At 38.2% G+C, this 23,906-nt stretch overlaps 1 long non-coding RNA gene across 3 annotated transcripts in view; it reads left to right on the top strand.

Annotated features, from left to right (window-relative positions):
• The first annotated feature begins 310 nt into the window (after positions 1-310).
• LOC125103735 (uncharacterized) overlaps positions 311-23,906 on the top strand; it is a 47,812-nt gene continuing 24,216 nt past the window's right edge. The window contains exons 1-4 of one of the 3 annotated variants that reach the window (XR_007128482.1): positions 311-1,819; positions 10,345-13,068; positions 15,255-15,315; positions 17,309-17,476. This is a non-coding gene — a long non-coding RNA (uncharacterized LOC125103735). Of the gene's footprint in view, positions 1,820-10,344; positions 13,069-15,254; positions 15,316-17,308; positions 17,477-19,078; positions 19,252-23,906 lie in introns of those variants that run through there. The other 2 variants (XR_007128483.1, XR_007128481.1) reach the window with 2 other exon arrangements.

The following is a 23,906-nucleotide window of genomic DNA, read 5'->3' as shown; positions in this document are numbered from 1 at the left end:
ATGCCATGACAATGTGGAGACCAGTATATGTAAGGATAGCTTGTAGAGAGATAGTAGGAAGGGTGGTTAGGAGGGGTGCCGGGTGGCTCAGTGTGTTAAGTGACCGACTCTTGATTTTGGCTCAGGTCATGATCTTAGGACTGTGAGATTAAGTCCCGCTACGGGCTCCACACTGGGTATGCAGCCTGCTTAAGATCCCCTCTTTCCCTCTTCCTCTGCTCCTCTCTTTATATCCCTCTTAAAAAATTTTAATTTAATTTAAAGGTTAGGAAAGAGTTCCAAGCCCAAAATGATAAAGTCCCAGGTAGGCTGGAGGGTGTATTGGAGATGTATCCACAACAGGATATGCTGAGTCAGTGGATGGGAAATACAGAGTGGGAGGTAAACCAAGTCTGCATTGTCTCTAAATTGGGAGCCCAGTGGGAGCCGTGATGTCATAAAATAGGAAGAAAGGCAAAGTCTGAGTAAAAAGGCCACTACTGTAGATTTAAATCCTGTCTGGTGTACTCATTGTTCTGCAATTCAGGTAAGGTAATTCACTTTGCTGAGCCATAGCTGCATCATCTACAAAATGGAAAAATATTATCTACTTCATGGGATCATCAAGGTTAAGCAGGAGTAAACCATATGAAACCATGTAGCTTACTGCCTGTACAGAGAAGTTGCTTGATAAATATTTGTTGAATGAAGAAAACTGTCAGAAATAGAATAAACAGCAGAGACTAGGGTTTAAAACTAGGCTTTGTTGTGTGACCTTGAGCATGTTACCTAACCTCCTTCACATGTGAAATAGGGAAAATTTATCCTATCTCACTGGCTAGTTGGGAGGATTGAATTGGAAACCCTATGTAGTGCCTGAGATGGCACATAATTAGGGTTAAATAAATGTGCATTGAATAAAAATATAAATTAGCTCAACTGTGGTCAGTACATCTTGTTTACAGAGGTAGAAAATGACCTCAGTTTACTAAATATTACATACACGCTCACATACTCACAAAAGAGAACACTGAGTCTGTTTCACATTAGAATTTAAAATTGTAAGATACCATTGTTTGAAAAGTTAACTTGCATAGAAAAGTTTATTTTTCAATGTCAAGAAAAGTCACGCCTATTTGTGTTGTATAAAAATTAGAAAATACCTTCATATCGTCCCATTAAAAAACAAAACAAAATAGCTAAATCTTTGTGCAGAGTATAGATGACCTGCATAACTTTTGTTCTATAGAAAGGATACTGAGAAAACAATTATTTTTAAATAACCCAAGTACAACCAGCATTATTACTTCATTTTTTATTTGTTTGAATGCCTTTGATGATTTATTTGGATTCTGTTCCTGCTTGGATAAATACATTTCACTTTGTGCATTGTAGCTGTGACAGATAATGCTAGATGATCCTCAATACACCTCAACTTTCTTCTAATAGAGTAACTAACCTCTCCAACCTCTGACCTTCCTCCACCCCATTTTTTAGAAACATGACCTCCCAACTATGGACTACATTTCCCAGCATCTCTAGAAGCTAGATAAGTTCGTGTAAAACTTCCGGGCAATAGAAGAGGAGTGAAATCGATATCTTTAATTTCTGGATCATCTCCTTAAACATTTGTCCTGTACTCTCCCCTGTCCCTTCTTCTGTGGGCCATAGGACAGATGTGGTAGAGACCAAGGTTCTGTAACCCTGAAGAACATGACATCAGGGAATGGTAATGCAGCATAAAGGAAGTCACTTGCGTCCTTTAATGACCTAGAGGAGTCAGTCTACTTCACCACCTGGACCAGCGGGACTGTAATGTGAGAAATGCATTTCTATCTATGTAAGCCACTACATTTGTTTGTTGTTCTTTTTTTTAATCGTTGTTATTATAGCATCTCAATGTCTATCCCATGTATTGCAGGATTTGACCTTATTTTTCAAGAAAAAAGTGATTTCAATTGTGAAAATTGCCTCTAGGACCTTATGGGACAAATAGATTTTTAAAGACAAAGGTCTGATGTGTCAGGCTGAACTCTGAATAGTCATTACCACGCCAAGGTTATTACCAAGGGCTTTCTATCACTCCTTATTTAATAATAGTATTTTGAGTTTTATGGAGAATGCTTAATTGTCAATTTAGTTGGTTTTGATTATGATTATGCTGTTGTTTGCCATGAAGTAATTTTTTAAATTTCTTTTACCATCTTCTGCCAGTCAATATTATTTGAATAAACTAAAGACCTTTCAATTAGACTTAACCACAAATTAGATTAAAAACTGGGGGTCTCAAAAGAGAATGTTTAAAAAAATGGTTCAGTAAGTTTTAACCATGAAATAATAGTGTCATTTTGTATACCATAACCACTAATTTCCTTTAAGACATTTTTTCTTTAAACTAATGACCAGTCAGCATCGGAAATAGAATTCTATTATATTGTTTTGCCACTCTTGTGGCAAATGAGGTAAAATATGATTCAAGATTCTAGTTTTGCATACCTTCAGCATAGGGTATTTGCATCAGTATTTTTATTACTAGTATAATGAATAGCTATGCAATGGCTTAGTTGTCAAAAAGTTAAGTCATAAAAAAGATAGGTAAGAAAATAATTAGAGCATCAGGTGATGGTGGAATGTAGCATAATATAGACAGAACATATTACAGTTATCACATATGGTCACCTACACAACCTAACCCAATCACACATAGGATTGTCTTGGATCAACTGATTTGGAAAACAACTGCACTACTGATACTTCAGTCACTTTCAGAAATTCTCAACTTCAAAAAAGCCAAATCAGTTTCTTCCCCTCGTCTTCCAAGTAACCAGTGACAGCTGCTGTAAGTGGAAAGAACTCTTGGCTAGGAATCAGGAAACTTCATTGCTAGGCTTGGCTTTCCCACTTAGGAAGTGTGAATTTGGGCAGGTCATTTAACCTTTGTGCAGGGTGATTATGAAGCTCAGAATAGGATCATCTATAAGAAGTATTTCGGAAAATAAAAAGCTTTATACAAATATGCAATAGTATGTGTGCGTATATATGTGTGGGTGCATGTAAGAAAAACTAACATCATCATTAGTAGAAAGCCACCTATAAATGTATTCGTTCATATGTATGTATGAACACACATATATAGATATATACATATAGATATATACATGTGTATACATAAAGAAACACACACACATATTTACTAAATTACAAAAAATATTTACTATCTAGGATTTATGTCCTGGCTACTTCTGAAATGAATCAAGGTAGTTACAGATTAACACACAATGCCAAGGTGCAATGAAAAGCTTTAAAAAAAAAGACAAAGTCCATGTAGACGACATTTAAGAAGTATTCTCTGGTGGAGCCCCTTGGCTCTTCACTGATGGTTGATAGCAAAGAAGACAAGGGGAGTTTCATTGTAATAAAGACAGGTTATCAATAATTTATCGAACACCTGTGAATTATCCCACTCCAAATAAAAGTTAGAATCTTAACGATGACCTACATCTAATCAAAAGATTTCACCCATATCCTATTCCTTTGTCTCCCCTCTCTGGGTGATAAAGTTAATAGGTCACCTCTGCCAGAGTTTCCAGGAAGTAACATCTGGGAAGTGTCAAGTTCCCATAGTGAATACAAGACAAACATTAGGCTTGTACCCTAAAGTCAGTAGGACTGCTACTATAACCATCTTTTAAACTTTTCTCTCCATGATCATCTAAGATTAAGGAACAAAATGACAATCCTGAGAACAACTAATCTCCTTTACCTCGTCCCACACCACCTGATAATTGTTGAAGAACTCAAAATCTCCTCTTCTAAAGTAATTTTAAGTGAGCTACATTCCTTTTTATATAAATATATAAATATAAATATAAATATATTAGGGATGAATTTCATTGTGAGGCAGAGGGTAATACAAACTCCTTTGATTTGTGAGCTCAGACAATGCTATTCTATTTTGAAACTATCCATGAATACCCTTTTATCTTTATTTTAAAACAACTAAGAGGAAAGCATTGAATTTTACGGTCTCAGTCCTCATTGTGAACTACAAATATATTATACTGTATTTTTATTGGACGGAGTAGCATTGATGGTCATCTACCTCAATTGAAACTCACAGATTAAGCACCAGATTAATGAGGATGGGCCAAAAAAATGGCATTTGATGTTTTTCTCCACCTCTCCCACTCCCAGCCTTTAAAAAAAAAATGATAATGTATAAAATGGCTTCGAAATCTCTGCATAGGAGGCAAGGAAAGAGAGAGCAAGAGCTGATCATTACCAAACATTCTGTACTTTGTTCTCCTGCAGTGGTTAGTTTGCCTTATCACCAACCAAAGGAATCACTTCAGGAGCATCTCCAGGCATTAAAAAAGCTCACAACTATGACATTTGCCTTCAGAAGTTGGAATTTCTTCTCCAGACTAATATTTCTATTTTCTGATACCCACAAAAAACAGTTCCTAAGGAAGAATTCTGTAGCAATATACTCAAAACTTGTCACCTTAGAACCATAATGTGCCTTTTTTCTAAAGGAGACCTCCAAAAGCAGTGTCTCATTTAGTATTACAGTGTCCTTGCCAAAGAGGCTGCAGAGAACACCAGCTCTGTTTTACAAATGGAGGCCCGAGTGTCATCCTAGCCTCTCTTCATACAGAGAGAATGAGAGGAAGCAGTGACAGCCACATATTCTACTCATTTCTTGAATGTGCATTTGTGAACTCACACGTCAATGACAGACTCCTTAAGCAGGTGCAGAATAAACAAACAGAATATATCGGGAATGCTGGTCCTTGTGATTAAAATTTAATCTGTCTCAGGAAGCAACTGCAAAGGGACAAAATGTATACAAGTACATAGTTTAATTGATTCAGGACTCACCTGACCCCTCTTGTCCTCTTGGAGCTGTAAATACCTGCCGAGATTGGCAGAGTCAGCTAGAACAGACAGTGGAGAGAGGAGAGAGACCTCGAGACCTTAGTCTTTATAGGCAACCCCCTCTCTCTTCAAACATCTTCTTCATTCTGATTGGCTTCTGGTTATTTCACTGTCCCTTGCCTTTGAATTGTTCTCCACTCAGCAGCTTGCAGGGTTAATATCTCCAACTTCCCCCAAAGCATCTACGCATGTCCTGGGCACGTATGTGTATTTCCAGTGACCCAAAGTGACAGTCAGTGGGAGGTATCTTCTTGTAACTCCTTTTCCTGGAGACTTGTCTCTCCCTTGCATGGCTTGTCTTGGCTCTTCTAAAAGGCTAAAGGAGGTTATCCACTCTCTTCACCCACAGGTTGCAAACCATAATGTGGCTCTGTTTTAGAAGGATGGCCTGCATGACTTGCATATCACTGCCAGAAAGAAAACTCAGGTTCTATATTTGAACCCCTACCTTGTCCAAATCAAGCACCTCCAAAAATTATGAGCTCATTATTGCCTTTCTATTTTATATCTTCCTACCCAGGTTAACAATATTTCTGTTCTTAATCTGATTTTCAGCCCTTTTTTCTTCTTTATAAAGTTTTCTTTATAAAGTTTCTTCTGACACAGGTGAAGCTATGGGTTGTTTTCTGAAAAAAAAAAAAAAAAAAGAAAGAAAAAAGTTCTTTTATTCCTAGCTTCCCATACCATCTTACAGAATGAACTTATGTGATTTTCAAGGAATAATAACTGGAATAATTTTGTCATTTTATCTTAATTTCTTGATTACACAAATGAAAGTTCACATCAAATTCTGCCATAAGACAAGGGAGTTTCCGAGTTACTTTCTTGGGGTAAAACATGATTATACCCATTATTGAGTGAAAGCAAAAGAGAAGCTTAAGAATAATTCAGCTCAGGGCACCTGGGTGGCTCAGTTGGTTAAGTGTCTGACTCTTGATTTCAGCTCAAGTCGTGATTTCAGTGTCATGAGCTGGAGTGACATGTTGGGTTCTGCACTGAGCATGGAGTCTGCTTAAGAGTCTCTCTCTCTCTCTGCTCCCTGACACCTCTCTCTCTCTTTCAAAAAAAAAAATCAGATATGCATAGACTTTGCTATTATAATGATTAATTTGTTGAATTGGAAAATATCCAATATACTGTTTTTGAATTTTACCATGACTAGTTTTGATAACCAGAATGTAATAACATGATTACCTACAAGTAACTTGAATTTTACAGCCCTGGTCTATACAGAGTCTGGAAAAATATCTTCTTAAAATCATGTTCAATTGAACTTAACTGATTTCTGCCAAAGAGACAAATGTCATCTTTCCCTACAGTCTTTTTTCCAGTGAAATTCAATTTGTAATGAGATTCAGCATTTTCAACAACATGTTTAATCTAAGTTTAATCTTTTGAAGTCTTGAAACAGATAATGTACCCCCTTCTTCCCAATATTCTCTGGGATGGAGATGTACTGAATGTCCTCTCAGAATTCTCGAATGTTGAGTTATTTTTGATTCAGAACATTTCCACTTGTTGCCCTTGGGTAGACATGCCATATTATCACATTACCTTTGGAATCTCTTTAAACTGTGACCCACATTCTTAGTAAGGCAACGAGATATGAACACCTTCCTTCCCACCAACTTTTTTTTTTTAATGACATCTCCCTTGAGTAACTGGTCACCTTGCAGGGTCTCAGTTCATTAAGCTGAGTACACATGATACATATTCCTATGAACTTTAGGGGCTTTTTGTTTTCCTTAACTTGGAAGCACCAAGAACTTTAATATTGTCCCACATATTTGAATTGTAATGTTTAGAATATTGTCCTAGAGAAATTTCATTCCTCAGTATTTCTCATACTTACTTTACACCCTGCACACCAATTACACGTGTGTGTACACTCATATTCACAGTTAAAAACTTAAGTTTTAGGTTAAGTCCCACCTATCTAACTCGCAATTCAGATCTTTAGGTAAAAGAAAATTGTCATTACTCTTTTAACATTCATTATTGCTTTCTGTGGATACTGATCAGGGTATGCAATCTTTCACAATAATCTTTATCACATGGTCTGTTTGAAAAAAATCTTGTGAAGTCATTGTCTCCTTGTCTTCACCTCTCCCCTTCAGGTGCCCAATCCAGTCTTCAGAAGAGTGTTTAGCTAACACAGACTTCTGTCTACTCCCCAGATGTCTTGATTTTAATCAAGAATGAATTTTAATGAATTTCTAAATTGCATGTTTTCAGATACCCTTAAAGGGGGATAGGGGAACTGGGGGTAGAAACATTGCCAGTGCTTTGAAAGGAAGATACCAAAAAGAAAAGTGGCAAAATGCATAGCTTGCAATTTTAATGAACAAAGTTGTACCAATTGATCATTGTATTTCCTTACACTATTTCTAATATTTACCCTGCAGAGTGAGTATTATTCTTATTAACCCCATGTTTACAAATAAGGAAGCTGAAGATCCCAGTTGTTTTGTGATTTGCCCAGGGTTAGAGAGCAGTGAAGTGGCCCGGACAGGATTTAAATCAGTTCTATGGATGCCTGTGCCCACCTACCTAGACTTTGGGGAAGGGTAAGAGCTCAAAATATCCAACTGTCAGCTCCAAGTAATTTGGAATTTGTTCAGACCAGAAGATACATATGGAGAATCTAAAAATGCCCTTCCTTCCATCTCTTTAAATCCAAGGAAGGTATAAGAGTAAAACATAAAAGATGGACTTAGAAGTCAGAAAACACCAGGTCAAATTCTGTTTCTGACAGTTATTGTATTGGCTCTTACCCTGGGTAAAGTTAGCTGTTTGGAGCCAGGTTCTTCTATATAACAATGAATATAACAATACCAACTCCACTGGTCTACTGTGAGGATGCAATGAAAATAACTTACATGAAAATTTCAATGTGAGTGCCCCACTACTAGTAGGATCTCAATATTTTTTTAAAGATTTTATTTATGTATTTATTTGACAGAAATATAAAGAAGACAAGTAGTCAGAGTGTCAGGCAGAGGGAGATGCAGGCTCTCCGCAGAGCAGGAAGCCTGATGCGGGGCTTGATCCCAGGACCCTGGGATCATGACCTGAGCCAACGGCAGATGCTTAACCCACTGAGTCACTCAGGCACCCCTTATTTATAACCTTTAAATAGTTGCAAAGGAAGATGTTTCTCAAGTCTGTGACAACTTATTCTTAAATGACCAACGGACAGTAGCTTAAATGATCACCATGGCTAAGAGTATAAATTCTAACTCCTAACTGCCGGTTTAAATCCTGGCTCTACTCTTAAAAAGTTGTCTGTCTTACTATATTTGCTCAATGCTTCTGGGCCTTAGTTTCCTTATCTATAAGAAATAGGAATAATAATAATAATAGCACTTACATGTGAGATTTTGTAAGATTTTAAATTCATTAATATAAGTGATTAGTACAGTGACTGGCACTTAGTAAGTGCTTTATACATGCTTGCTATTGGGGTGCCTGGTAGCTCAGTGGATTGGGCATCTGCCTTCAGCTCAGGTCATGATTCTGGGGTCCTGGGATCGAGTCCCAAATTGGGCTCCTTGCATAGTGGGGAGCCTGCTTCTCCCTCCCACTCTGCTCTTTCCACCTCACTCGCTCATACTCTCCATCTCTCTCAAATAAATAAAATCTTTAAAAAAAATAAATGCTAGCTATTATTACTAACCAAGCAAGTAATATAGCTAGAATAGTAATTCTCAGCCAGAGGTAATTTGGCCCCCCAGGGGACATTTAGCAATGTCTGGAGACATTTTTGATTGATACAACTCAGTGAGGGGATGACATTTAGAGGGTAAAGACCAGGGATGCTGTTAAATATTCTAATATGCATAAGATAGCACCTACAACAAAGAAATATCTAGTCCAAATGTCAATAGTGCCAAAGTTTAGAAATACTGAGCTGAGAAAAACCATTGCTGGTCAACAGAGATCCTGAGATACTTTCCCAGGGGGTATAAAAATTCACTAACCAAATATTGCTGGAAAATCAAATAGGTGTATAGAAACTGTACCTTATTCAATGTCAAGTAAGCTAATATTGGAAAAAGTCAAATGGTTATTGGATATATGGGACTATAATATTTCAGTATGTCTTAGATTTATGTTAAAATGTTCTTTTAAAAGAGTAATATTTACTTCTTGTAAGATCATTATTCTAAAATCCATTGAATAAGAATTTGGAGAGTGGATAAGCAAGGATGTGCAAGGGCTTAAGAGCCTGCAGGTCCCATAAAAGTTAATGCTTGCCAATTTATTTGGATTTCTTCCCCCAGACCAGAGAAGATGGTCTGAATATCATGGACACTGGGTAGGAAAGAAAGTGGGCATGAATTTTCATGTTCCTTTATATCTTCGCCCTCCTCAACCTCACTTACTTTGTGGGCAGTGGGATTATTTAAAGAAAGCTAGATATGAAATGATCAAAGTATCTCTTTTCTCACAGTCTCGGGGTCTCAGGTGAATTTAGCAGGATCTTGCACTGGGAGGACACCTTATCAATCCTGTGACTTTCTCTAGATGTCCTCTAGCTTGGGTTGAAAAGGACATGTTGGCAACTCTATTAAGAACTAAGTAAGCCCAGGGGACGGCCTTTCCTTAAGGCCTTTCCTTAAGAATAGCCTTCCAACTCTTAGGAGGAAAGTAGGAAGCTCTCTATCTGGAGCACACTGGGTCTTAACTTTTGTTATCTGGGACCTGATGATTGATACTCAGGGAACTAGAAAGATAAAGTGAGGCCTCTTCTTTTCCAGTCTTTGGCAGGGAGATACTGCTCAAACACAAAACACTGTTCCAATGAACAGAAGAAACATGAAGAGGTAGGACTCCTATTTAATGTTTGCAGGTAAGATCCACCAGACAGGTTTGTATGAGTTGAGGATGGACTCAGTATTGTCTGCCATATAAAAGGAGGACTCTGTATCATTCTGATTGCAGTGGGTTGAATAATAGTCCATAAATATATCAGGTCCTGATCCCCAGAATCGGGAATGTTGCCTTATTTGGAAAAAAGCTTTCTGGAGATGTGACTAAATTAAGACTCTTGAGATATGGAGATTATCTTGGATTATCTGGCTAGGCCTTAAAGGCAATCAGGAGTATTCTTGTGAGAGGGAGGCAGAGAAAGATCCAACACACAGAGAAGAGGAAGCCGTGTGACCAGGGAGGCAAAGACTAGAGGGACACAGTCACCAGAAGTTGGATGGTGCAAGGAATGGACCCTCCCCTACAGCCTCTGAAATCAGTGCAGCTCTGCCAATACTTTGATTTCTGCCCAGTGAAAATCATTTTGGACTTCTGGCCTCCAGACCTGTGAGAAAATACATTTCTACTGTTTTAAGTCACCAGGTTGTGGTGATTTGTTTCAGCAGCTACAGGACACTTAAACAGTTGTCATGACTGTGGCTTCTCTTCTCACAGGCATCCATAACCTGAACCTAAGTGGGAAAAAGGAAGAGGAGGAAGAGGAAGAAGAATGGGAAAACAAACAAACAAAAAACAACACCTAAAGGCAGGCAGGAGGTAGAAATTGAACAGGAACAGGAAGAAAAGAAAGAAGAAACAGAAAAAAGTGATAGAGAAATAATTCACTGAATGGTACAGGTCACGTGTGACTCATGTTAGGGAGAAGTACAGAGAGTCCCTAAATTCCCCTCTTATCTACACAGCGGACACTGAGGCTATGCCTTAGGCTTGAGTCACAGGACTTTAAAACATCTTTAAAACATCTTCATGATTCATCCAATGGTTATATGTAGCTCACTAAAGGTTTTCTCATCAAGGTTACCAATGACCTCCCTTCAGGCAAAAGACAGTAACATTTTAGTCATCAACCTCTTTAACTTGACTTGCCAACACTAAACATCGGTCAAGATTCTACTCATAACCCACGTCTTCCATAAAATTTCCCTTGATCTTTGTTTCTATTTTCTGATTTCCTATGACACTCTTAGGAAATGTGGCTTTTCTTTCTGCCCCTCTAAAAGGAGGCCAGGGAGGCTGCTAAGCATCCTAAAATGCACAACACGACTCCCTACAACAAAGAATTATGATATTTTTATACCCCTCCAGCACTTGGCACAGGGCTGGTGTGGAATAGAGTCCTGTGGTGACTGACTACCTATTACTCTGTTCAATAATACAGATGGTCTCATCTCCTTCATTTTCTACCTATTTATCATATTTTACAATGATGATTGATAATGAGAATTATGTCCCTGAGGCATGCTAGGCCTAAATCATAAAAAATAAACGGACAAAATTCATTCACTCTCTTGCTGGTTAAAAAGAAAAAAAAAATTTACTAGTACATTTTAGAAAGATTTCCAACTGGGAGAGTTGAGGCCAGAAAGCATTACTCATTCAACCTAATTTAACTCCAAGATGCAATTAACAGCAACTCCTCAAGTCCCAAATATTCACAGCATCTGAAGATTTACTTATGACTGGGAGAGTTACAGGTCTGTCCTAAAATATACCTGAGGGTATCAGCTTTCTGTTATTTATTTTCCAATACATGGCAACTCTTAGTATAAAAGTAAGTTTATTTTAAAATTGATTATATGTCCTGGCTTAAAATCTCCCAAAGGACATTCTGCATTTGGGGGGCTGTTTCTATGTTTCAAAGTGCTCATTTGCATCCAGGATAATTGAAATTTAAGTCCAGCTCAACAAACAGTTCCACAATAAGTGATCGGATAACCGCCCACATGCAAACCATTATTATGGGCACACATAGCCGAAGAATCCAGTCAAGGACGTAACAAGTGTCTGTGAGCATGCCTAGGATTTCACATTTTAATGTTTATTATTTTTTGTTTTTGAAGCATAAAAAGACCTAAGGGACATTGTGGCATTCCCATCATGTAAGAGCAGTTTATAAAAAACACATTGCAAATTAAGAATCACAAACACACGGAGAATGGAAGTAAGTTAAATAAAACAAGTGAACTAATTAACACACTTCCAAAACAGAAAACCAAGACTTAAAATATTGCACACCTTAGTGAAATAGCAGCCGCTCTTATTAAAGACCATATATTCCATTTATATAGTATTTTGTAATTTATTGCCTTTCCCACCTTGGAAAAATTATGTTAGTTATATGGCCCCATATTAACATTTTTTTGGCCTTTTATAAGTAACAGTTTTGAAACTGGACATTTAGCTATCCATTAAGTCAGTTGCTTGAGAAAAGCTTTCATTTTTTTTTTTTTTTTCTGGCTCTTTAGAATGCTTCAAAAGAATGATTCAGGGAAATCATAAAAGGATTAATTCAAAATGATGAACTGATGAAATTATAAAATGGAAATGCACCCCTCCACACACACCCACTCTGTTATCTATGTCTCTAAAGCATGGTGCCCTCACATTATTCATATATGCCACAGATTTCTATTTTGATGGCATTAATTAGTCCAGAATAATGACTGAGGTCAAAAGTCCTACACACCATGAAAAGCCGGGTTTTATGTAGAGAAAAGGGTACTTGATGAGGCTAATATTACCAGGCTTCTTTTCTCCACTTTCCAAAGAGAATCCAATGGGTTGTAGCCTGTTTTCCTGTCTGTTAATGATAAAATGCCTCGTATTCTACTAGCACTTTCTGAAACTCAAACTTCACTGTCTTCCTGAGACGAGTCTGCCCTGAAGGGAAAAATAGTTTTCTTCACCCAGCGCCTTTTTCCTTGTATTAATATTAATATCCCATGAGAATATTAGCTCTGGAGGAAAGAATTTGGTGGCAAAATTTCATATTTATTCATGAAATCCACCCCCAACTTCCACTCACAGATTTTAACAGGACAGTCAAAGGAAAAGCTCCCATGCTTACCGCCCTCTCTTCATGCTTCCCCTCAGCATCTTATGACACCCACTCTGGGTTAATTTTCTGTTGATTTTTTTTTTTTTTTTTTGAGTTCTTCCTGCCGAACCAAAAGCCACTTTTAGTAGCAGAGGCTCTTTTTTTAAAGAATACTTTGTATTTATTAGGGCAGAAAAGTATTTAAGTTAAAAAAAAAATGACTTCCTTGGCCCTTGGCTGAGGGTGAAGACAGAAAATGGTGTGCATCCAGTCCTCTGGCTCTACCCCTGCCCGCCCGCCTATTCTCCCCGTGCCTGGCCCTGCCTCATGGATTGCAAGAAGTGTGTATCAAAGCCTCACGCATCAAATCTCAGTAAGATTTAAGCATTGCAGTGGGGTTGACAGCAATTGCCTGTCCTTCCTCTCCTAGAAACGCTGTTCAAAAGTCTCACTGAAGGAAACTCCTTGGTGCTACTTAATCTTATTTTTAAATGGCTATTTGCATATGTGACTGAGTGTCAAAGCAAGTGAACTCTGGAGCGGCTCTCTGCATTTACATGTGGGCTCCATACTCAGCCTTGAGTCAGTTACTCTACCTCTCTGTGCCTCAATTTCCTGGTTTGAGGTACAAGTTGTTGTGAGGATTAAATAAGTTAAAATATGCAAAGTGCTTCAGAATAGTGTTGCCATGTGGTACACAGTCTGTTACAGATGAAGTATCTATGTCTGTTTCTCAAACATGAAGATTTGAAGACATGCTTGTAGCAATAGAGTATTTTGAACTCTGAACAACAGTTGACCTTGGAACAACATGGGGGTTCAGGGCCCTGACCTTAAACTCAGTCAAAAATCTTCATGTAACTATTGACGTCTCCAAAACTCAAATACTAATAGCCTACTGTTGGCCCTAAGCCTGATAATATGAATAGTCAATTAACACATATTTTGTATGTTACATAATTTATTAAAAATATTCTTAGTGTATTCTTACAGTAAGGTAAGCTGGAAGAAAGAAAATGTTATTAAGAAAATCATAAAGAAGGAAAAAATACATTTATAGTACCGTACTACATTTGTTTTAAAAATCCAAGGTAAGTAGATCTGTGTGTTCAAAGTCGTGTTGTTCAAGGGTCAACTGTGTCATGTATGTGTATATATATGTATACTGTATACATAATATATATAAAATATATATTTACAAACATGTATATAACGTATTTTTTATATACATATATATATATAAAATTTGGGACTTGGCAAATAGTTGATGAATTAATACCATCTAACAGAATAAATGTATTATCTAGAGTTTAATTAGCTTTGTCACCGTTCTATATTTGGGGTAATCCATTGCTGCTAACCAATGGAGACAAGCATCACAGGGTTCAAAGTCGATTTATATGGATGAAGGGGCTCAGGCCTAGATAATAAAGAAAGAAACATGTACAGGGAACCACCACGCGTCATGTTCTGAGCTTGGCACTTTTCATGTGCCGTTACTTACAAGTCTTAACAGCTCTTGTAAAGTAAATGCAGTAAGTTGTATTGTGCAGATGAGGTCAATGAGCTCAGAACTGTTCAGTAAATTACTCCAAATCACACAGCTAGTAAGGTTGTGGTGGAGGTAGGATTCTAATTCTACACCACTTTTTAGCACAAAACATAACATGAGAAAAGGACCAAGATAGGTTATGTAAGGGAAGTGATTTTATGAAGGGGCCATTGATGAACAAGGTTTATAATTCAAAGGTGGTTTGGTCTATCTTAGATTCAGCCTTGAGGTAGATAGTCAAACCACATACAATCCACTTTTAATCCTGTGAACAAAGCCATTGTACATTTCAACTGTAGACTCAAACATGGTCAGAGATGGAAAGTCACTTAGAAGACCATTTAGTTCAACTTCCTCAGTCAACAGCTAAGACTTCCAAGGTGAAATGAGAGGTTCAGTGTCACACAGGCAGTTAGCAGCACAAGCAGCCAGGCTTCTCCTAGACCCAATACTCCTACCCTCACAGCATGTAGCAGAGCCAACCTGGACACCCCAGTTTTAAATCCATCTGTTTAGATGCATGTACATTCTGGTTCATTTTAAATATTCCAATTTCTACTTTAGCATCTAAACCTAAAAAGAATATTAAGGGGATTCTTAAAGTTCTTTGGGAAGATATAACAAATAATAATATTTTCCGGTGGAAAAGAGAATTTATCTCTAGGAGCCTCTATTTTTAAAACTTGGCCAAAATTCTGGTATTGCTGTATGGTGTACGATGAGAACAAAATCTGCACAGTGTCTGGGAAGGGGGGAAAACAGCCTTTTAAAAAGAAGGTGGTGCTTTTCTTCATGCAGAGAGGAATTAAAGGGATTTTTAACTTTTTTTTTGTTAGATTACATTCATTCAACAAATATTTAGAGTACCAAATAACAGTAACCGCAGGACTCCTATCTCCTTTCATATTTTGTAGCACTCATTAGTGAGCTGGGTTTTTGATAGTCATTGATTGTGCTTTCCTGTTTCCTGTGTAGATGGCTCCAGGACAAGAATCATTGAGATTATGTCAGCTACCACTGATGGCCTTCTGTGGAGGTAGAAGGCGATGGTTCTCGACTATTCCAATGTTTGTGTTGTTTAGAACCAGGCCACATAATATGCACTTTCTTAGTTATATCAACATCAGTAATATGAAGTCCAAAGTCTTACAATTTCTTTCATTGTGCATGCACCAGAAATTTATCATTAATAGCAGTATTTCTTATCTGGCTGCCAAGCTTGAGGTAGTATGATGGTAGATATACTTAAAAAAAAAAAAGAGAGAGAGAGAGAAAGAAAGAAAGGAAGAAAGAAAGAAAGAAAAGAAAAAAGGAAAGAAAGAAAAAGCTGTACCATCTAGCTATACCATAGTACGATCCTATATCATGGAGCCTAGGAAGCTTTATTAATGTGAGTTATAAAAGGCAGTTATAATGTGAAAAAGCATATTATCTACTGCTTCAGAAATACTGAATTATTTTTATAAAAGATTTTATTTATTTGAGAGAGAGAGGGAGAGAGCACAAGCGGGGGGGAGAGGCAAAGGGAGAGGGGGAAGCAGACTCCCTAATGAGCAGGGAACCCCAACTCTGATCTTGATCTTAGGAGCCAGAGATCATGACCTGAGCTGAAGGCAGATGCTTAACTTACTGAACCATCCAGGTTCCCCAGAAATATTGCATTATTATAAACAGAACAGCTAAAGATGCTAGATCTTGGGAATCTCAAACTTTTCTACCTAATTTTGGTAGAAAATCTCAAACTTTTCTACCTAATTTCTACATCATTTTGGTAGAAAGGGTTGCGATGGCAATGTGGAAAGGAAGGATGTAACAGAGTAAAGGTAAAGACAAAGAAGGAGGGAAGTACACAATTCTAAGTGATTTTTATAGCAGACACTTAGCCCAAGTCAGCAAATAAATTGCCAACTGACAAGAAACTGGCATACGAACTAAGCAAGTTTCTCAGGCTAAAAGTCCAGAAATAAAGAAATGCTGGTGGGACTGAATAGGAAGGGAAACCACAATAAGTCACAAGTTAGCTGGATATTGTCAGACCTATAAGGTCCAGCAAAGATTTCCTTGCCATATAGTATAGGGAGTAAAGCCCCACTTCCTGAAGATGATATTGGAAGTCAACAATGATGGAGAAACTAATATTCATTCATCATATGGGTCTATTTCCATAAAATTCTATGTTATAAAATCAATTTGGGATTTAAGGGACCAACATCACAATCTTAGGGATTTTTGTTCCTTATAAACCATCTGGTGGAAAAGTCCTGGTGAACTATGTGGTGATGACAGGAATCTCTATAAAAATCCACAAATATGATGGCCAACACATACTCAGTCCTCAACAGTATGCTTACACAAACACAAGGGAGATGGTGCACGCAATGATAACACAGATACTTTACTGATATCCATTATGGAAAATCAGCACATTTCATGCTCAGTAAATTGGTCACTAATATTGGTGACATACAGATGTTATCTGATCGGTGTGGTTTTCATGCCATTCAAAGCACTGAAGGCAGGGTTGAAACCCTTAGGCAGAAATTCCAAGAACAACACTGCGATTTGAATTTTCATGAATACAATCAGGCAACTGGTCTGTTAAGTGCTGAAAGACATTGCAAATCTGGCTATCAAGATGTTAATAAACACCTTTTGCTTAGTGTAGAGAGATGATGGAGAGTGTGGTGTGGTTAGTTAGTTAGTGAATACATTTTGAACCCTTACACTATGTTAGCTCCTGTGGTAGGCAAAACACAGTGCCTTTTTCCAAAGAGCTTACTATCTAGTAAGGCATCTTGCAATTCAGAATATAATTATATTGATAGCACTTATAAATACTACCTAAAATAAAGATGCTTTCTCATATCACTGGTTGGTCAGACCATTTTCTATATAGCTTTCAAAGAATCTTATTCTGGATCCATACTGATTTGAAGAATCAAGAAGATGTTCAATCTATGATGATATCAAAATAACATAAAACTAAATCTTGAATCCAACCACATACTTTTTTTTTTTTTGTATTCTAGACAGACCTTTGGCTAATAATTAGAAAAATGAACTGCCAATATTAAATTGGTGACTTACTTTGGTCTGACCTTCCCAGATCCTACCTGGATTCCAAACATTTCCAAATGGCTCTGCCCGCAAATGGTGGGTAACTTGGGAATTCACTCTCCTTCTGGCACCGGCAAAAGGTAAGTAATTATTCTCTTGGTAGAAGACAATGTTGCTTTTGTAAAATCAATCAAACTTTGTATAAAGTTGTGGTTTTGAGATGAGTATCAAAATAGCATGGATTTCATTCAGGTAGTTGCCACTTTGAGTTTCAGTTAAGGTAATGTTAGGAAAGTTGGTAAATTTCAGATGTGTTGACTGCACATGCAGAAGGACAAAACAAGATTCCTTTTGAATCCACTCTTTCAAGCTATAACTCGGGGTCAGGGGAGGGAAGGGAAGTCGTTAGAGACTCTGGAAGATATAACTTTACTTGTATGTTACTATTTTGTTTACAGTTAACTTGTAATCACTCTCTGAGAAGAGCAGTAAACACTAAATATTTAAGGGTAATGAAAATTTAGGCTGAATATCTACTTGTATCATGGGAAAGTTTTTCTCTAGCTGCTCTGTGGTACCAGTGTCTGCGACTGTACATCCCACTGAGAAATATAAAGAGTTCCAAAGGGTAAAATTAAGGGTAGAGAACATCTGACCTCAATCATGGGCGTCAGGATAAGAAATGCATAACACATGCTCACAGCTCAAAAGCAGTGATCTCGAGGTTACTGGAGACAGAGGATGGCAGCCGTTCAGTTGGACATCTGGATCTCAGTGGCTCCAGAATGGGATTGTTCTCACATGAGATCTGTCTATGAGAAGCTCAGCCCATCTTCAGTAAGGGCTTTGAGAATCTGATTTCATCTTCACGTAGCACCCAACAAATAGTAAATTTTTACATATACACAAGATCCTTGTTTCTGGAAAGTAAAGGTTGCCCAAAAGCAAAATATTAAAACAAGAAGGATCATTCTGGGGTTGTATGGCTCTGTCCAAACTTATCCTTCATCGTTAGTGCCTACACTCAAAAGCAATGAAGGTACTGTTAAGGGTCTTGTCTGTCTTCCTGTATTATTTGATATCATCTAAATACATATAACAGGGGCACCTGGGTGGCTCAGTGGATTAAAGCCTCTGCCTTCGGCTCAGGTCATGATCCCGGGGTCCTGGGATAGAGCCCCACATCAGGCTCCCTGCTCAGCGGGGAGCCTGCTTCCTCCTCTCTCTCTGCCTGCCTCACTGCCTACTTGTGATCTCTGTCAAATAAATAAACAAAATTTAAAAATAAATAAATAAATACATATAACATTTTACCTACTTTTTTAAAAGTTCAGTTTCATTCCCTCTTCTGAGAAGAGTAATAAACAGCAAAATGCTGATGGGTAATAAAGTTCAGCATATGCAAGGTTGGGTTAGTATGTAAGTTTAGTTGTCATTAATTTCAAATGGTATTATATAACTATTAAATTGGTAACTAGGAATTATGAAGTATTTATATATTTAAACATATACATTCAGCTAATCTATCAGTGTACCAAATAAAGGAATTATATTTAAATTCTTAAAAATTACAAGGTTAAGACTGCTAATATACATAGATAAGACTTTGGGATAGACATTTGAATGAATGGAAACAGCTTCTTTTTTTTTTTTTTTTAAAGATTTTTATTTATTTATTTATTTGTCAGGGACAGAGGGAGAGAGAGCGAGCGAGCACAGGCAGACAGAGAGGCAGGCAGAGGCAGAGGGAGAAGCAGGTTCCCTGCCGAGCAAGGAGCCCGATGTGGGACTCGATCCCAGGACACTGGGATCATGACCTGAGCCGAAGGCAGCCGCTTAACCAACTGAGCCACCCAGGCGTCCCTGGAAATAGCTTCTTGGATGGAAGGCCACCAGTGCAAAGTAACTTATGAATGTAAGTATGTTGTTGGCATAGTCCTTGTTCAACAGTGGAAATTTTTCCCATAGCAGATCATAAAAGGTGTCATAAACTACATTTGTATACTTATGTAGGCTTTTGTTTTTTGTTTTTTGTTTCTAAATTTTTATATAACTAGTTGGTACAAATCCCAAACCATTAAATAACTGAGGTTATTTTAAAAACAGTTTGAAGGGATAAGTTTTTTGCTCAATTTACTTGATATTGCTATTTATGTAAGAATTGTACATTTTAATTGCTGTAATTGGCTGCAATTGGCTGGGACAGGGGCTTAGCAAAGACTCTGGAGTCTATCTCATTACTGCATTTGCTCAATAAATAAGCACCTTTCTAGGAAACACACTTTCTTTAATGTGTGACATAGTGTAATATTTAAATCAACTGTTCAGAAATTGAGAGAAGTTCTTGAAAAGATTGAGTTAAGATTCTTTAGAATTTGAATTCTATATAGATTTCGATTTAGTCCATTCCTAAACAAATGAGAAGGGGAAACAACTTAATTTCAAACAAACATTTCGAAGTATCAATCATAAGTAATGAGGGGAGAGGTACAACACGTAAGATAAAAGGCCAAGACAAATTATATATGGCCATTAATCATCATTCTTCCAAGGACAAAGAGACAGAATGATGCCATAAATCCCTGATCGCAGTTGGAGACAGTGAGGGAAAGCTGGGTGCAACTTAACTGTTCAGTGGTCATCAAACCAAAATCTTTTTTAAGCTGACAATGTCAGAGTCTGGAGATGTTACTCCGAAACAGAGTGTGGATGACTGCGGGCTGCTGTTACAGACAGAACAAAAGGAAACTACACGTGAAATGATCACATAGAACCAATGTCCCAAATCTGGCGGCTTCCAAGCACGTGGGAGGAAGGAAAAACAGGATCGGAACTCAGTCCTAAAGAAGTTCATATCATTTTGATAATAAAATACCTGTTATACACTCCAAACCAGACAGAGGAGTACACCTACAGGTCCTGCTGATCCTGCTAAGTGGGGAAGAGTTCTGGTTAATTGAAGTAAGCCAGGCAGAGCTGGTGGGGGAAGTAACCTTGAGAGGTAAATCAAGCATCTTTGGAAGCTGCTTTTTAAGTCTTCCACCTGGGTGACCAAGGGGACTGGAGTCATAGCCTGGACATCTGGGAGGATATATAATACTGGAAACCAAATTTTAAAAGGGTACCCTTGTACCTCCGGTGGAAAGGAAACCACATTCTCGTTTTGTTCGGGGATAGGAACTAAAGCTCAAAGACAGCTATAGTCAAATGAATCTTTAAGGCATGGCTCTTGAACTTGAGCATTCATCACAAGCCCCTGGAAGACTTTTTACAACACATTGCTGGTCCTGCCCCCAGAGTTTCTGAATCAGTAGATCTAGGGGTGACCTGAGAATTCGTAGTTAACCAGCTCTCAGGTGCTGCTACTGCTGCTGGTTTGGGAACCACATTTTGAGAACCGGGAGTTTAAAGAATACTGGACAAAAGGATATGTACCTTACAGAAAATTAGGATTTGTTCTCAGTGGAATCTAATCAGTAAGTTTACATGCAGTTAAAATTAAAAAATGAGCAATGACCACCACTGCTAATTTGCAACAGTCAACCTAACCTCACAAAAGACTTCTCCAATGGAAAAAATGGGAAACTCTTTCCACCGTACACATTGGCTTTATTGGCTGTGGTCTTAGTCAAAGCACAGAATGAACCTTGGCCAGCAGCATGAGGTCTCTCAAGCTTGCAGCTGTTGGGAGGAGGCTGCTCTGCCAGTGACTCTGGGCAGGAAGTGCCTCATTAGAACCGGTGCATCTATTTTATTCAACTCAGAATAAAGTTAAAAAAAAAAAAAGGGCAAAACTCCCTAGGTTTCTCCAAACTTCTACACAGCCCAACCTCCCCAAAGCCACCATATCAGATAGCTTTACTGCCATGACTGCCTGACTTCTGGTAACTGACAGCTTGAGGTTCAGAATGATGGGAAGTTTTCAAAATGCAAAGCCGTAAATCAAGCCTGTATCTTCACTCATGGTGGGCTTAATGATAGCATAAATAAAATGGAAATCCAAAATGACAGACAAGCACAGGGCACTCAGACTGAAAAAAATATCTGAAAGGAGGCCACTTTCCACCCAGATCCAGACTGCCAGGAAGCAGTCCACAGAGAACATTAAAGACCAGTGCAACGTGCATCAGTGCGCAAGTTCACAGCACTTCTCACCGCGCCGCTTTCCAGGACCCTACATCAGATAAAGGGCGTAGTGCTACCGCAGTTTTGTTTTGTTTTTCTTTCAAGTAAACAGTTTAAAATGTGTGTTGTTGAAGACGACCCAGCTTCCTCTGTGCTCATATCATTTTACAGAACTCCTGCCATCCTTCATTCCCTTCTCCAGCTAAGTGCTCAGCAATAATGGACAAACAAAATCTAAACTAGCATTACCACTACCCTAGGGATAACACTGAATACGAGTTATGCAGTATGATCTGATAATAGCTGGCTTGAAGAGCTGGGGAAAAAGAAAAAAGCCAACCACCTTGTACAGGGGATATAGTCGAAACTTAGAGTTTAAATCCTATGTGCAACATGACACACATTTTGGGAATTCCTCTTTCGGCTTTCAGGTAAAAAAGAGGACATAAATAGGTTCTCCTGATAGATGAAGTACGTGTAAATATGCTCTAAAAAAGAGCTATGCACCATCCCACAAGGGTGAAGAGAAACAATCTTGTTTTACCAAAAGGAGCATTTCACCCCTGGTGAACAGACCAGCCTATGTCACTAGAAAAAAAAAAATATATATATATATATATATCAGTTAATTACTAATCTTACTAGCTCTTTATTTTTATTTTTTTTAAAGATTTTATTTATTGACAGAGATCACAAGTAGGCAGAGAGGCAGGCAGAAAGGGAGGAAGGAAGCAGGCTCCCCACTGAGCAGAGAGCCCGATGCTGGGCTCGATCCCAAGACCCTGGGATCATGACCTGAGCTGAAGGCAGAGGCTTTAACCCACTGAGCCACCCAGGGGCCCCCTCACTAGCTCTTTATGGTTGCCATTTATTCTGATGTCTTGAAATGCAGGCACAGTGCAAGCCGGCATGACACTAGTTCCCGGGCCGGCCCAAGTAAAGGGCATAAATCTGCTTCCAAAGATCCTTGAGGAAAAGACTATGAAACCTAGAGAAAGAAATGAGAGAGATAGACAGACAGACATTTGGAGGAAATATTTCCAATTGAAATAGAGTATTTCAAGAACAAAGGGAGATGCACTATCTCGAAGTACATATTTTCACCTTGTTGGCCAAGTGTTTTAAAAGCCATTTGAACCTCCTGGTGGCTTCAAAAATACACCTGACTCTAAATGAAAAATTTGTAAGAAAAACAAAAACAAAAGGAAACTGTAATTTGATAGAAAGCCTGATACTACAACATTTAGACTTGTCCCTTAAAAAAAAAAACTTTTAAGAAAATATTAAATCAGAATAAAAGGGAACTGTCAATTAGTGACTAACTAATGAGCATATAATATAATCCTCCTTTCCCTCAAAATAAGATCTCTTCTTACTTTTAAATTATAACATGTAAACTGTTGGTAGTTTAATATCCATTAATTTTGTTTAAAAAAATATTGCTTCAAGCCAGTATTCTGATCTTTTTTTAATTTATTTTTATTTTTATTTTTTTTTTTTAAGATTTTATTTGACACAGAGAGAGATCAGAAGTAGGCAGAGAGGCAGGCAGAGAGAGAGGAGGAAGCAGGCTCCCTGAGGAGCAGAGAGCCTGATGCGGGGCTCGATCCCAGGACCCTGGGATCATGACCCGAGCCGAAGGCAGAGGCTTTAACCCACTGAGCCACCCAGGCGCCCCCAGTATTCTGATCTTTTATTTCCCATCAAGTATCAGCTAAAATGACACAGGGCTCCAATACTTAAGGGTAAATTGTACCTTTTTAAAAAAATTAAATAATGCCAGTCAAAATGCTTTACTAAAGGATAACGTATGAGAGGAAGTCAAGTCGTGGTGATCTATGGAGTGATGACAGAAGACAGTGTGGGCATGAATGTCCAGCATCTGCCAGTCTGAGAAAGACACGGCATTCATTCTGGAATGGCAACTGTGTGACTTCAGTGCCTTAAAACATAGCAAGTTATTGTTAGAATTACAGGCAAGGAGTGTGGTATGGCACTTTTTTGAGTATGGTAGCCTTTTTGTTTTTTCATGTTCCTACCTCTGTGCTCCTGGTACAAGACTCTACCTTTTGAAAGGTGGAGGTCATTGGATTATATATTGTTTTGACTATCCTCCTGAAAGGAAACTAACATGGTGCTATGTTTAGAAATCTAGTATTTTCCTGCAGAGAGCGAGGCAACAAGTTCTCATCCACAACTGTCACATGGCTTTGTACCATGTCAGAGTCCAGCTGTGTTACAGAGATACCCAGCCACAGAAATACTCCTCCGCTTTCAGCCAGGGGCACTCAAAGACACTTGTCATTTAGATCCTTTTGCAATTGGCTGGTCCTGAAAGACATGCAGGTGCTACAAACCTCTGACAGGCTGTCCCCTCATTGTAGGTCGCAGTTATGATACTTCAGAGGTCAACGGTGGGGGCTGATCTGGTGGAACTCTTTTCGT

The sequence above is a fragment of the Lutra lutra genome, chromosome 7 (assembly GCF_902655055.1).
Source record: "Lutra lutra chromosome 7, mLutLut1.2, whole genome shotgun sequence".
Classification (NCBI taxonomy): domain Eukaryota; kingdom Metazoa; phylum Chordata; class Mammalia; order Carnivora; family Mustelidae; genus Lutra; species Lutra lutra.
This window is presented reverse-complemented; position numbering and strand designations above follow the sequence as displayed.